Genomic DNA, 14893 nt, shown 5'->3' on the forward strand with positions numbered 1-14893 from the left:
CCCCCCCCCCCTTTTTTTTTTTCTGGTTTATCTCAGATGGGAGCCTGCAGGTAAGGCCAGGCCAACAGCAACCCAGCTGTGCCAAGAACAGCACCAGGCTCGGTGCAGGGGCCAGAAACCCCACGTGTTAGTCTCTGTGCCAGACAAATGAGCTGATAAAAGAACGGTTCTTGACGGCTAAAAGAAACGAAGAGGATCACAGTTATTTCATAGGTTTACTTCACACAGGCTGGTCACATCAGCCCTGACAAGGTCACATACACAAAAGGTTGCAAACACTCTCCTGGGAGCCCTAATGAGAGCAGTCTGCTTTACATTCTCAGATGACATGAACGTTGTTTGCCTGCGTTGAAGACAGTGATATTAACATTGCACATCAGACGTCTACAACACTTTGCAGGGATTAACTAGTTAATCCCCATCACAGCTCCAAGCAATTTCTGCTTAGACATCATTATCCCCCATTTTATATATGGCAGGTGGTGGGATTTCTCCAAGCACTGACTCCAGCAGTGCCCGGACTCCCGGTCTGCCCCCACTGCTGCCCGCTGCAGGATGGTAAGCAAGGTCCGTGTGTGCAGGCAGGAGAGCTGGGGTGCAATGTGCTCGCCCGGCTGACAGGAGGAACCATGCTCATGTTATCTCATTATCATCTCATTTGGTTAATGAGATCAACACACATCCCCTGGGCAGCAGGCTGCTTTGCTTCAAACAGGGCTGAAACCTGATGGATTTACCAGCTCTGGCTCATTTTGTCTGCTTTGTTTTTGCGTGTGTGGAAAACTGCTGGGTCAAAAGCTGTGTAGGCCAGTGCTCCTGTTTATCTTGTAATCTTGTACAGCAAAGGCAGGCGGTGCGTAATCTTACCTGACAGTGAGTCAGCCCTGGGCTGAGGAGCCACCTCCATCCCAGGCAGCTTCCAGCATCCTGACATGCCCACCTGCAGACATCTCAGAGCAGGTGCCTTTCACAACACACAGCAAACAGGGCATGAAGCACACGTGCAAACCCCACACGGTTTTGTAGGACTGCTGTTAACAAGTTTGGTGTTGTCATTAACAGTGCAAAACCAGAAGCTCCCTGAGTCATGGCTGCTATCAGAATATCGGTTTTAGTCACAGACAAGGATGTCACATTTTTCTCAGTTGTATCCTCTCCTTCTGGCATGCCAGCCTGACTCTATAGCTCCTGGGTCACTGCAGTAACCCTGCAGCTGTGGTGTCAGCAGCACACAGGGCCACCATCACAGCCACCAAGTGAGCAGGGAGAGCTGCTCCATTGTTTGGGTGCCCCCAGCTCTCTTTTAGAGAGGAGCCCAGGACCACCAGTGTGCAGATGAACCAGCCACAGCCCTGCACAGAGCTGGGAGCAGCTAAAGGCAGCCCCACACATCCTTCTTTTCCTCATAGCTAGAAGATTAACTTCTCCTAAACGTCCCAGTGAAATCCTGTCCTGAGATGATTTGGAAGATAAAAAAGATCTCAGAGACTGGTTCAAAGAGTCTGGAGGGTGAAGCAGGCTGTGCAGACAGTGGGACAGCCGGGGAGCAGCACCCTTGTGTTGCAACAAGGGCAGGAACTCACCAGAAAGGCCCAGACAGCAGCAGGGCATGCAAGTCTTGCTCTGACTAACGCAGCCAGCCAGGAAGCCCACACCGTGGGCTCAGCACCTGGGGACAGAGCTGCGAGAGCAGTGGCTGCAGAGAGCCCCCACCGTGCCTTCATGGGCACAGGGAAGGGGACCCTGACTTGGCCACAGAAAGCTCAGGCTCCCGCTGCTGTGCAGTGACTGTTTCACGTGGAAGGCTCTGGTGATGCTTTGGCACTGTTTCCTAACTAGTATGAAAGACAAAACCCAGTAGTGTGAAAAGATGCCCTGCCAGCAGGAAAAGTCCCCACAGCAGCAGCCACAAAACCAAGCGCTGGGGCTTTTGCTTTGGCAGAGTTCTGCACGGTTTAAAGCAAGGAGCAAAGCTACCACCACAGGGAGCTGTAGAGGCAGCCTCAGCCTTGCCAAGCTCTGCGATTAGCATAACTATTGAATACTCACTGACCCAGAACAGCTGACCCTGATACTCCGGCCGTGGGGGACCTTGCCAGCCCCAACCCTGCTTTCAGTCCCTTCCAGCAAAAGCCTCCCCCCGGCACCTCAGAAGTGTTCCTACACAAAAAAAAAAAAAAAAAACACACTACACCCACTGAATTCCACTTATCGCCGTGAAACGGTCTAAGAACTTTGAGGAAAAGCCATTTAACGAAAATAAAAGCGCTTTCCCACGCGTGCTCCGCGCACCCCGGGAAGGGAGCGGCCCCGGCGGCTGCAGCTCCCCGGGCGCTCGGCTGGCTGCGCTCTCAGCCCTGCTTTGGGAGCGGCAGCACTCGAAGCTCGACTCATCCCCGAGGCAGCCAGGAGCAGCAGCAGGTTCTTGCAAGCCTGGCAGGGAAAATAAAATAATAATAATAATAATAAAAAAGTCAGCAAGTGAGCAGGGATGGGGGTGCGAGGTAGAGGATGCTCAGCTTCAGCTACCCGGGTGTCAGTGTGGGGGGGTTAATGTAAGGGGGCTCCTGGGGAGCACTGCTGCCTAGTAAAATGCTTCAAGTCTTTCTAAGCCACTGCCTGCAGAAAGCAGCCCTCCTCTGCGCTCCCCTCCCAGGTCAGGCATGGGCCTGGTTTTACATGAAAAACATCTCCTGGCTATTCCTTGCTGTTGTGAAGTGTGAGAGCAACCAGGACAGGTGAGGATGCACAAAGGAGGACAGAAGTGCTCAGCCATACGGGGCATACACACAGCCCTGCTCATTCCTTCACCGAGCACCCCCAAGGTACAAATCCTACCCCAGGGCTCACTTCCCAGGCTCAGCAGCACCCTGCTCTCTGGGAAGCCAGACAAGGCAGGCCTTTCTTGGCAAGGGAGAAAAGGGTCTGGGAGACCTCCTCAGCTCAGGTGACCCAGCAGCCCCCACTGCAAACAGCTATAAATCCTCCCATATCCTCACCACAGCACTCCCGAGCACTCCCCCTCTCACTGGATCGGGGCCTGGCTGTATAAAGCATGTCAGTGCTGGCCAGGGTTGGAAGGTAAATAAGTCAGCCAGCTGTGTATCTATCAGAGTTTTTTTTTTTTTTTTGCTGGGAACAGAGCTGACTTTAACCAGTGTAGAGCTGGGCACAAGCTGGCTCTTTGGCTTTGCGAGGCTCCCATGGGACCAGCTCAGCCAGGCCCCATTCTCCAGCCTCACCAAGCTCCGTGGGGGCTCTGCCAGGATCCCCTGGGTGGCAGCAGGAGCTTTATCCCTCATCCAGCTGCTCTTAGCCTGGCTGTGCTCTGTCTCTCTGCACATCCTGAGTTACAGAGGGCAGCATATTGCCACCTGCCACAGAAGGACAAGACATCAGGGCTGGCTCCTACATCACCCCCGTTCTCTGCTATCACCTTCTCATCCTACACCTTCATCAGCCTCATCCCCCCAGCACCCTGCCCCTCCAGCACAGCCTGGCCCATCTCCTTTCCATGGATCACACCACCACCACCTCCTCCTCCTCACAAGTCCTTTCCTGCTGGTTTGGTTATCTCTCAAGATAAGCCTGCCAAGGAGGAACAAGAACCTGCTCCCCACACAGGGGAAAGCCCTCTGGCAGGACACATTACCTCAGCTCACCACCATCCAGCTTCAGAGAACGGGTCAGCATTGGGCAGCAATACTGGGCATCACTACCAGGCGATGAGGGCTCCCAAACACCCCTCCTGCAACATATCTCACCTCCTGAGTGCTTGATACCCACCAAACCTGGTGTTTTATATAAGCTATTACTAATAACTGCCCCAGGGCTCACCCCCGTGGTGGCACAACAAGCTGCAGAGCTCATGAATCACACCTGGTGCAGCTCTCAGCTCCTCCTCTGCCAGGTGGAGAAACGCAAGGCACAGCCGCGATGGCACGGATAAGGGTGACACAAGCCCGTTCCCACTTCCAGGTGCCAAGGGATCACCCCTGCAGGTGACAGGCTTTGCATGGGGGACGGCACAGGGGCGCTGCCAGCCAGCCGGGTTGGGTGAATCACGCCTTCCTGCAGGTTTCTCCCCCTTGATAACGACAGGAGCCTAGATGGCTGCTGCAGATACCAGCAACTGTGCTGCCATGCTGGCAGCTGAGCCCCTGGCCGGCTGCGTGGGGTCTGCTTATCCACAGCACCTACCCACAGGGTGGCCCGTCACCCTGCAGTGACACACCACAAAGGCCCAGGCCACTGAAGATTTGCAGCCCTTGGGGTAGGGACCCGAGGGCCCTAAGGTGCTTTTTAGAGATTACTGGCCCTTGGGTTAAGTGATGTTTGCTGTGCATCGTGCTTATGAAGCTCCTGGGGCGCCCCTAAAATTCACCAGACTGGCCCTTTTTTCTCAGCTCAGTCCTCAAGGCCTGATTGCCAATGCCTGAGTCCCACCCAGCTTTCCAAAATTCAGCAATATTATCCTTGGGAGCATTAAACTCAGCCACACAGGACTCACATGTACTTAACCTAAACAACAAGCCGAGGGCTTCCAAGGGATATTTCCTCCCCAGCCCAGCTACCCAAGGATGCGCGTGCCTGAGTGATGATGCTGGGTAACATCAGGATATTTGCCATCATCTCCAAACCTTCCTGTTCAAGCAACATCCTCTGGTGCCTCCATGGTTCATCACTGCCTTATGTTTGAAATGGATAGAAACAATCTCAGCTTCTGTACAGGGGAATATCACCCCAGGGTCACATCCATCCCCTCTTTACCCTTGAGCAGTCCCTGTGTCCAAGCTGAAGCTCCCCCTTTTCTGTTCCCAATGCTCAGATACCCCTCCACATATGTTGCTTTATTTTATTTTATTTTATTTTATTTTATTTTGTATTTTTTCTGTTTCAAAAGCCATCAGTTTCCACTGCCAGAATATTTCCCAGGTTTTAGGCAAAGGCTGTGCTAAGATTATTGTTTAGAGGGTGCCAGCTCTCTCAGTTGCTCCAGACTTGTGGCTGGAATGCCCTTCATTCTTTTTTTTTTTTTTTTTTTTCCCAGGAATGTTGTAAGTAAATTCAGGGCTGAACAACAGGGCAAATGGGAACCCTCAGAGCTGTGGGCTGCCCACGTTACAGGTATGGTAATTCCAAACTGATCCTCCTTTGTGCTGATAACAGGGCTTGCTATTGTTTTCCTGAAGTCCACATGTCCGAAAACACTGCAGGCGTAGATAATCACAGCGAGCACATGCTTTTGAATCTGTTTCTAAAACATGCCTGGGATTTAAGCTTTTTTTAAAATCATGACCCTGATTCTGCTTTTTTTAAAACTCAAAAGCAAAAATTCCCTTGGGTCGGAATGAAGAAGGGTCTAGCTCTTGAATACAATTTATAAAGCGGCAGATGTGCCCATCTTTTGCTTTCTTGTGATGAATGAAGAAAGCCTGAAAGCTTTCAGCATTTCTTTCTTTTCTTTCCTTCCTTCCTTCCTTCCTTCCTTCCTTCCTTCCTTCCTTCCTTCCTTCCTTCCTTCCTTCCTTCCTTCCTTCCTTCCTTCCTTCCTTCCTCTTCCTTCCTTCCTTCCTTTCTCTCTCTCTCTCTCTCTCTCTCTCTCTCTCTCTCATTTCAATTCATTTCATTTCATTTCATTTATATTTACCTGGGTGCTTGACTCATGGTGGCATTCCTTCCATCCTTTTGCTGCTGGTGTGCCACTGTGCAGCTGAGAGTGCAAAATTCACACAGCTGAAGAAAGAAAACAAGCAAGGGACATGTCAATGAGCAGGGTTCTTCCAAATGCTATTTTAGCGGTGAAAACCATGGGACCTTCTGACCTCTTTGTTTTCTAAAAACCTGGTAGCAGAGGTTTGGGAGCAGTTTGCTTGGGCTCTGAACCTTCATTTTATCTTTGCTGGATGGGAGCTGTTTGCACTGCAGTTCCTTCATCATAGATGCACCAGCAGAGCACGTGATGCACAATGGAAAACAAGGGAAAAATCCAAAATCAGTCACTCTCCAGTTAAACATTTTTAGGATAGGACATATGAAAGGAAAACAAACAAACAAACAAAAAAACACCTCTAACCCTTTGTGTCCCTCTTCCCCATCTTCTGTCACACCCAGTAGGATGGCTTTTGCTGCTGGCAGGATGCCCTCCATCCAACGAGCTGTGCATGGGTCCTGCCACCCCCAGCGGGTCACCCGGTCCCACGCAGCCACCCCACACCAGGCTGGGGTGTTCAGGGTGGCACCAGCCGTGGGGCTGTAAACATGTTGCCGCTTGGGGCCTGATTCCCCATCGTGTGCCACCGCCGTGCTGCCGATGTGATGTTTGTACAGCGGCTCCTGGTGTCCCAGCTCGGGGATTATAATTACGTCTCACCTTACCCAGCTTTTTGGCTCGCCTGCCTTGAATTGCTTCCCCAGACCTGCCCGACTTGTTCGGCTGCTGCTACCAGACCTGCTCATTATTCAGCACAAGCCCCCACCCACTGCCCTTCCGTGTGCCTTCGTGTTTGTGCCTAAAAGCTGCAAAGGGACATTTTTTGGTGGGGGGGATGCGGATGGGGGTTTGCTGCAGCCCCCTGCTCCCTGGTCTCTGGGGGCCAGCCATGGGGCACAGGGATGTGTGTGCCTTTCGGCAAACAGGGACGACAAACAGGCTGGCCCTGTAGGTGACTCATGCCATTTCAAAATACGGAAAAATTAATGAGACGCTTCCTGAAACTTCAGTTCTGCTCCCACAAAGCACGTGAATGAGTGCAAGCCAGACAAAAGCAAGGAGCTGAGGCAAGGGAGTGGGCACAGGACAGGATCCCTGAACCTAGCCCCTTTCTGTCGCCACTGCTGGTAATTTCAAAGCCAGCCTCACGCAGCCAGGTGCAGGCGGTACTGATGGAAGCAGCCTCTCCGGGGGAAACTTTGCCCTCCCCAGTGATGCCGGCTCCCATCTCACTGCAGACCTTGGCTCCTCAAGCACCAAAACTAGGGCACTGATAGCAAGAATCCCCCCTGCCAAATGCAGGGCCGCATTTCAGCTCTAGGTTTGATCCCACTTGTTGCAAAAAGGACTTTCTGTGTGCAGAGGAATATGCTGAAGGTTAAACGTGACGCAAGAAGTTTCAGGGTGCCCTGGTTGTGTCTGAAGAAACAGCCATGCAGCCCCACGTGCAGCAGTGGCACCGAGGAGCACTCTTGCAGCGGACGCCTTGCCGCCTCAGACGTCGGGTTTTGTGGTGCCCTTCAGACAATGACCCCGGACGAGGCAGCAGTTTCCGCACCCAGCTCCATAAATCCTGGAGTGACTCCTTCAGCCAGCGGCTGATTCACCTGGGTCTGGAGTGACGCCGCGATTTACGAGGCGATTCCCAGGGAGCTGGGCTGAGTCAGATGCCAGCACCGCTGGGGGACTCGGCCCCCATGGTGGGAACGGGCTGGGCTCCCCGGCCCAGCAGCACCCCGAGCTGTCACTGAGCTGGGACACGGTGCCCAGGAGCTGGACCTTGCAAAGGAGCAGCTCAGGGTCTCAGGGATTCATGAGCACTTCACTTCCCCAGCCTCTCCCGCAGGCGTGCCAAAAATAGGATCAGCTGGAGCAAAGGGGTTGGTGTCCACGTGAGAGGTGGAGGATTTCATTTGTGCTCCTGCTCTGGCTGGTTCAGAGGCTGCAAATGGCCCGTGAGGGAGTGCCCTGACCTTCCTAACCTTGGGCCGGTGGCTATTCCTGGCTATTCCGGTGTCCTCCAGGCGTGCCTGTTTGGTACATCACCCGGCAGCCTCCCGCATCCCTGGCCAGGCTGTCCCGCTCCCGACGGCCTCACTATCTGCTCCACCTGGCCTGGCTCCAGCAGGTGATTTCTCCACTCCCAGCTCCTTGCCCCACGCTGCTGGCCGATGTTTTTCCCGCAGGAAATTGGCTCCGCGGCTTTCTCTTTGCGTAGCTGGGTACAAACATATGAGGGGAGTGGGGATCGTGAAGGTTTCATCAGATTTTTGAGATGCTGGCATGGGAGCAAGCCTGAACATGACCCAGCGAGGCACTTGGGACAGCAAATTCCAGGGGAGGAGAAACTGCACGAGTACAAAGGGAGTTTGTCTGAGAACAGGAGCACAAAGAAAAGTCCTCTTTGTTCTAGCTGGAAGAGAGAGATGAAACTGTTTCTAAAGTTAGGTGAAGCTCCGTGCCTCCCAGTCATCCCTCATTTGTGACCCAAATTACGCTGAGTCCCGGGGCAGCACCTACCTTTATTAAACTGAGTTATTTGCATCAGAAAAGAATCATTAAAAAAAAAAAGGTTTGGGCAAACGCTGCTGGTTCACCTGACTTCCTTTGAGATTACAGTCCAGAGGAGTCATCCCTGCCTTGCCACCACGTAGCAAGGCAAGGGACATGCAGAGGCAGACTCAGGAAGCCTTCCTCCCGCCCTGCTGCCAGCTCAGCCTGGAGCCCTGCCTGCTCCCCACTGAAACTGCTCCTGACCTTAACGGAAAAGGGGAGAGTCCTCCCGGGTGACTCACAGCCCCGAATATTATGTCGGGAAACGAGCAGTTTAGATCAGTAAATAAGCTTGCTTTCATTTTCGGGAGTGACGGTTGTTCTGGATGGGGATCAGGTGCCTTGTTTATCTGTCCGGAGATAGGGCTCAGCTGAAAGTTTTGGTGGGTGGTGAGAGTCTGTAGCTGTGGGCTGCCCCAGGGCATTTTCAGACCTGAAAATCTGATGGCATTTTCAACTAGGAACAGTCAGGAGAGATCGGGATCTTTTCTGGATGTGAACTGACGTGAGCACCCGACGAAGCAGGGGCTCACCGCTAGTACTGCCAGGAGCTCGACAGCCTCACTGAGGACATTTCAGCTCGGTCCATCAGCCTCAGCCATGAGTTTCTGTGACCAGAACCAAGTGAGCCCCTTTCCTGATGGGGTCCGACACACCCCTTCCTGCACCGGTGTAGGGGAAGGTAAATGTGTTACATCTCCGATCTGCTTTGCTTAATTTAATCTAGATAAAAGTTGGCCGTAGCCCGTTGCTGCTTACCGAATGGTAACTGTGGACAAGATCTTTGCTGGTCTGAATACAGACCTCAACCAGCTGAGGAAAGGGATGTGATGACAAAGGTAGCTGTAATAGCAGGATAAAAGGAAAATCTCTTCCCTTCCTTTGCTGTTATAACAAACAAGTGGACTTAGCCTTTTTCCCTGTGGGAAACCCACATAAAAATAACAGAAATCACCCCACAAATGGCAGCAGTCCCAAGCTTTCATTACCCTTATGAAAGAAGCCTTTTACAAGCAGATGCTGTGAGCCTCTCCAACCTTCTGGCACCTGCCTTTGCAGTTAGCCCACCGTGCATTTGTCACCCATGTGTGCAGGCTTGCACAAGCACCCTTGTGCTCTGCAGGTCCTGGTCAGAAAGCAGACCCTGTTCTCTCTCAGCAAGCTGTTAAGGTTCACCCCGTGGGAAGGCCGCCCGTGCCAGGACTTTACACTGACACACTAGTGCAGCCTTTCCAAAAGACATTAACCTGAGAGCCTAGCTTCAACAGTCAGCTTAAAATTTCACTGATCATCTGTAACAGAATCTCTCTAACTGGTTTTCACAGATGAGTAAGACCAGATACTGGTGCTTTTTTTTTTTTTTTTTTTTTTTAATTGCTACCATCAAGCTTAATTGTACTTTCGAGCTGAATGAGTGTAAGTATACACAGATGGGTGTGGGAACAGGTCCCAGATTGCACCCACTGCATTCTTCTCGTCTCCTCTGGAAGGAGATATTGTCATTGTAGTAACCAGCCTCAGCCACCCCACAGGTTTGGGGCTGGATGGAGCCCAGAGCCTCCCTTCCCACCTGCACTGGTCGGCCAGGGACAAGGTGTGGGAAGCTGATGTTGCCCCCACCCCATTCTTTGGGTCTGCGTGCACACAGCAGCCTCTGTAAATTTGAGTTTTTTGTCTTTTGCCATACCTAAATTCACAGACAAGCATCCACGAGGAGAAAAGAAACCTCTGTCATGGAGAAGGCTGCAGTGCCATGGGGGCACAGGGAAGCAAGGGAGCCTGTGCTGGAGGTTAGCAGCATAGGGATCGGACCCAAGGAGCTGCTCCTTGCCTAGCCGGGTGCTGTGTTTGCCAGGACCACCTCTCCTTTCCCCCCCTGCACCTTGCAGTGAGTCCATCCATCAGCAGGTGCACCTGTGGTCTCTGCAAACGTGTGCAGCCATCCGTCCTGGGAAGGAAACACCACGAGAGATGCTGTGCAGAACCAGCCTCTAATAGGAAATCACCTCGATTGCTCTTAAGTGGAAAAGGCACTGCTCCGAGAGGAGCCTTTCCGGTTCTGGCCTGCTGCATTGTGAGTTGTTTTGCAGATGAGTTCCAGGGGGAGAAGGAAGAGTGTTTGGTTTGCTTTTATCAGCATTTCTTCTGAAATTCTTTCAGTTCTTGTGAAAAGATAAAAAAACAGGTTAAAAAAAAAATAGAAATTCCTGGAAGAATCTTCCATGGGAAGTCACGGATGTTGTAATCACCTCTTTTCCCTCCTATTAGTCCAGGAGATTTGAATCAAAATTGCCCATGTCACAGGGGAAAAAAGGATCCCAGACAAGGCCTTTCTCTAAACGTCTTCAGAGAAACACTCATATTACTCTTCTTGCAAATCTCTCTGGCAGGAAGGGAGCAGGGCATGCCCTGCACTTCTTGTGTGATCCCCAGCCACCCCGTAAGGAATGCCTAACCGACCAAACCAGGGACGGGGCTGTGGTTAGACCCAGGACAAATGCCTAGGAACCAAGAAGAGGTTGCTGATACAAACCAAGGGCTGCCCAGCTCCTGGTTTGTCCCCCAGGAGTGACCACACCATGGCCAGAGAAACAAGACCCTCTGACCCCCAGTCTCCAGCCACTTCCAGTGCAGGGAATTTCCCTAGCCTGTTGTGAGCTGTGTTTTTAATAAACCTCATAGGATTTATCTTCCGAGTACTGCTCCTGTCCACTTTGGCACTAGTAAACTTCTTGCATCCATAAAATCCTCTGGCAAGACATTGTTGAATACCTGGCATGTGAAAGCACCAGAAAGTACGCTTCCCTGTGTGACTTTGGGCGCTCCATTTATCCTCCCTGAGCTTTATCTGCCCCCTTGTCTCCATGGGTATTGCTTCTTTAAAAATGTTACAAACAGTCAAGGTGCCTCTTGAAGGGGATTTCGGGTGCTGCAGCTCATGATGTGTGCCCAGGGATGCTGGACACCACACTACCTGCTTCACAGAGCCCTTACTGGCCTTCAGTCATGCATGAGCAAACTCACTGAACTGCAGACATTCGATTCTGTCCCACCCTTGATACAATACTTTTTGTCTTTTTTTTTTTCCAGCTCTGAGCTGTTTGCACAGCACCTGACACAGCTAAACTGAAGCCACTGATCAGAGGGGCCGGGGATGATGGTGTTTGTGTGATCCTGGAGGAATTAGGGTTAGCAGGGCACTGATGGGAAACTCTGCCAGTTCACAGGCAGCCTGCCACTGCCCCTTTCGCACAGTACAGATTTCATTATCCAGGTGAAGAATAGGAGGAAAGGGAGGGCTAACTTCTGAAAGCCAGGACACAGATAAGCAAGTTTGCCAGTATTAGGAGGGGGTGAACAGACTTGGACCAGGTACTTTACGAATCAGCTTGAATCCCCTCCAAAGCCCTCGTGTTTTGGGGCCCAAGCAGACAAAGCCATGCAATCTTTCAAGTATTCTCTGTGTTGACACATGCTGCTAAACGCTGTGCATGCCAAGATGAAAAGAGGCAGCCTCCACTAGCCCATTATTCAGTGCTAGACAACTTGATTATGATGGAAACAAAATACACTTTTGCAATATTGACATTGTGATCTAGGGTAACAAACAAGTCCTAAGAGGCCCATTGCATTTTGAACTACTATTACTGCTGTAATTGATGTTTTTAACTCAGTCTGATACACCTGACCTGTCTTCTTTGGAAAAAGGTTCACACAAAATGTGATTCTAACGCTGCAATTTTTATCTGCTCCTAAACTGGGGTCATGATGTCATCACGTTTCAAAACTGGCCTGAATCTGGTTCTGGGGAAAGATTGTAAGGAAATTCCTATTAAAGCATGGTGGTGTGGTGATAAGAGCTGCTCTGTGTCAGGAATAATTCATGCCTTTAGCAGAATTAGGTGTGTGCAAGGAAAGGCTTGTCATTTTTCTGCAGCCTTGGCCCCTGCCTCCAGTAAAGCTCCAGACAAAATCTTAGCTATTTTATGTTCCAGTTTCTGAGAAATTCTGCAGAAAGCCTGCGAGCTTTGCTGGCTTGCAGTACCCCGGGGCTCACCAGTACTAAAATCATGGTCCTGCCCCACTGCCCCACATCCCTCCTCTGCTCCTGAGCTCTGAGGGGTCTCGGCCCTTCTCCCTGCCTGGGGCTGCTCCAGTCACCGTCATCCTATCCAGCACCCTGAGGCGAGCAACTCATCTGTAGTGGAGGAGAAGCACCAACAAAGACAACAGGAAAGCTTCAAAGCCTCCTGGGTCTGCAGGCACTTCTCAGGGGTTTAAGATTCAGGCTACAGTTTGCCTGCTGCCAACCTGCAAGCAGCATGCACACATCTCCTGCACTACTCAGGAGCTGCATGATGAAGAATTGAGGTGTGCAGACAAAACTGTAAAGAGCCAAGTAAGTTCTGTGGAGATAAATACTCCACGCTGGCTTGTATTTCAGACAAGTATTTTCTCTGTCTGCAGGGCTTAGTCCTGTAGGCTTACCCTGCAAAAGGAAGCAGGCAGCCTGGAGCAGTCCCAGGAGCTCAAGTGCTGCATAGGTGTAAGTAATTATCGATAACAAATCTGGTAGGCAAATGGGGAGGTGTGCTTGAGCCACGACAATGTTGTATCCCAAAGCAGGACCAGCTGACAGCTCAGTGATTATTCACTGTCTGCCTCGTGGCTGTGCAAGGTATATTGCCATGGCTCCCCGGTCTGTGCCTTGAGATCATTCACTGCTGCTCTCGCTGTTGTCATTAATGATATAATTGCCATCAATGTCTGGAATCAAAAAGCAGCGGTGAGGGGACAGGTCGCAGGCAGGGGCTGGAGCTTTGTTTTTTGATGGTATCACCAGTGATTTGGGGCCAGTTCCAGAGTTTTGGGAAATACTGCTTGATCCAGTGCTGATGCCCTGAATCTAATTAACCTGGGCAGTAGCTCTTAATGAAGATCAAGCATTGCTGCAGCAGATGCCAGGCTGGCACACGCTGCCCAGCTCGGGGTGGGGGGGGCTCAGCAGGCTGCTCCCACCTCAAGGCAGCCCTGGTAGCTCAGCCCCAGCCCAGCTCCGGCCCCGTTATTTTTGCAAGGCCGACCCAGCCCTGGCCCAGCCCGTTGTTATTTTTCGTGCCGATAGAACATAGCTCAGCTCCAATGTGAGCGGGCAGGTTAATATCAACAGAGCCTTTTCCCCAAGCTAAACATATTACGGCATCGGCAAATTACAGGGCACTGTAAATCAGACTCCCTCCTATGCAGACTGATCACATCCCTCCCTGAAGGAAGGCGGTGGCAGGGGGGTTGTTCTTCCTCCATCCCATGCGTACCCCCAAAGGCCTTTATTGTGTTGTGTTGTGCCCATAAAAAAATGCACACGGGGAGGGTCCCCCTGTTTTTTTCTGAGCACCTGGAGTAAGGGAGGGCTCAGACAGCCCCCCCAGATCACGTGAGTCAGGTAAATAAGTTTGTTGCCTGGCTGACAGGCGTGTTTTGGAGGATATGATTTTACCAGGCCTTTTCCAGAGAAGTGCAAAGTGTGGAGAAATGCTCTCACAGGTCTGGGAAAAAAAAAAAAAAATCAGAATAAAATTAAAATGAACCCTTGAGCTCTTTTCACTGGAAAAACAACCACCACAGCCCACACTCTCCCTTCCCCCTTGCTGGCAGCCTTGCCTGAAGGAGCAACCCGAGGCCACCAGCTCCTGCTCTGACCTGCGGCCGGTGGCAGAGCCCTGCACACACACACGTCCATGTGGCTGGCTGTGTTTAAGAAAAAAAAAAAAAAAGTCCCCTCTGAAAAAGCAGCAAAAGGGGAGCACACACAGGTAAATGATTATTTACAGCTGCAGCGTGGGAAGCGTTACACAAGTGGAGGGTGGAGCGCGTTCCAGCGCCTGTCCAGGGCTGTGGGCAGAAAAGTCTATCACGGCTGTGTTGTTTCTACTCCCCCAAGACAGAGTTAATGCTGTTTACCTTGTAATAAGAATGCTATTTCTTGCTTTTTTCCCCTTGGCTGAGCTTGTTTTCACGGCTCCCCTGCTGCTGTCCTGCTGGGGGAGCTGGCTCTGGAGGCAGGCAGGAGCGTGGGGCTGGGAGCACCAGCATCCCACCCCTCCTGCCTGCAGAACCGAGCTGTGCTGCTCTGAAATTAAAAATAACAGCCCTTGCCCTGCAGCAGGAGGCGAATCCGTGGCAGGAGGAAAAAAGAGGCAGCACTAGGCGGCTCTCGGATAGCTGAGTCTCTCCTAGGACAAAGGGAAGTAGGAAAGCTTGGCACAAGCTGCTGCATGCTGTGCTTCCCTCCCTGCCTCCTGCAGCACATCCTCAGCTCTTTTTTTATTTTTATTTTTTTCCCATGGAAAGCTACTTGCAAACTGTAGGGCCTAGGCAAAGGCTGGTTTTGTACCCCTCGGTCCTGAAGTTCCTTGCTGGAAATGCCAATGTAGGTCCATAGCTGTGATGAGATGTTTTGTTTTCAGCCCTGATGTGAAAACACCATCCTTTTGTCATGGCAGTGACATCCTCCACCTTACTGGGCAAAAGCTGGTGATGTACCTTCCACAAGCATGGTGTTTGGTGATGTGGTAGGGGAAGTACATAAATATCAGGGTAAGGACAGGACTTGTGCAATGGCCCAGA

At 51.5% G+C, this 14893-nt stretch overlaps 1 long non-coding RNA gene across 1 annotated transcript; it reads right to left on the reverse strand.

Moving 5' to 3' along the window:
• Positions 1 to 201: 201 nt before the first annotated feature.
• Positions 202 to 5496, reverse strand: LOC308199820. The gene is made up of 2 exons (XR_013954978.1): positions 3653 to 5496; positions 202 to 2433 (listed from the first exon to the last, which is right to left on the reverse strand). It is a non-coding gene; the product is annotated as an uncharacterized lncRNA (long non-coding RNA).
• Between the last annotated feature and the right edge of the window lie 9397 nt (positions 5497 to 14893).

This window comes from Anser brachyrhynchus, assembly GCF_964034855.1.
Source record: "Anser brachyrhynchus genome assembly, chromosome: 9".
In the NCBI taxonomy this organism is placed as follows: domain Eukaryota; kingdom Metazoa; phylum Chordata; class Aves; order Anseriformes; family Anatidae; genus Anser; species Anser brachyrhynchus.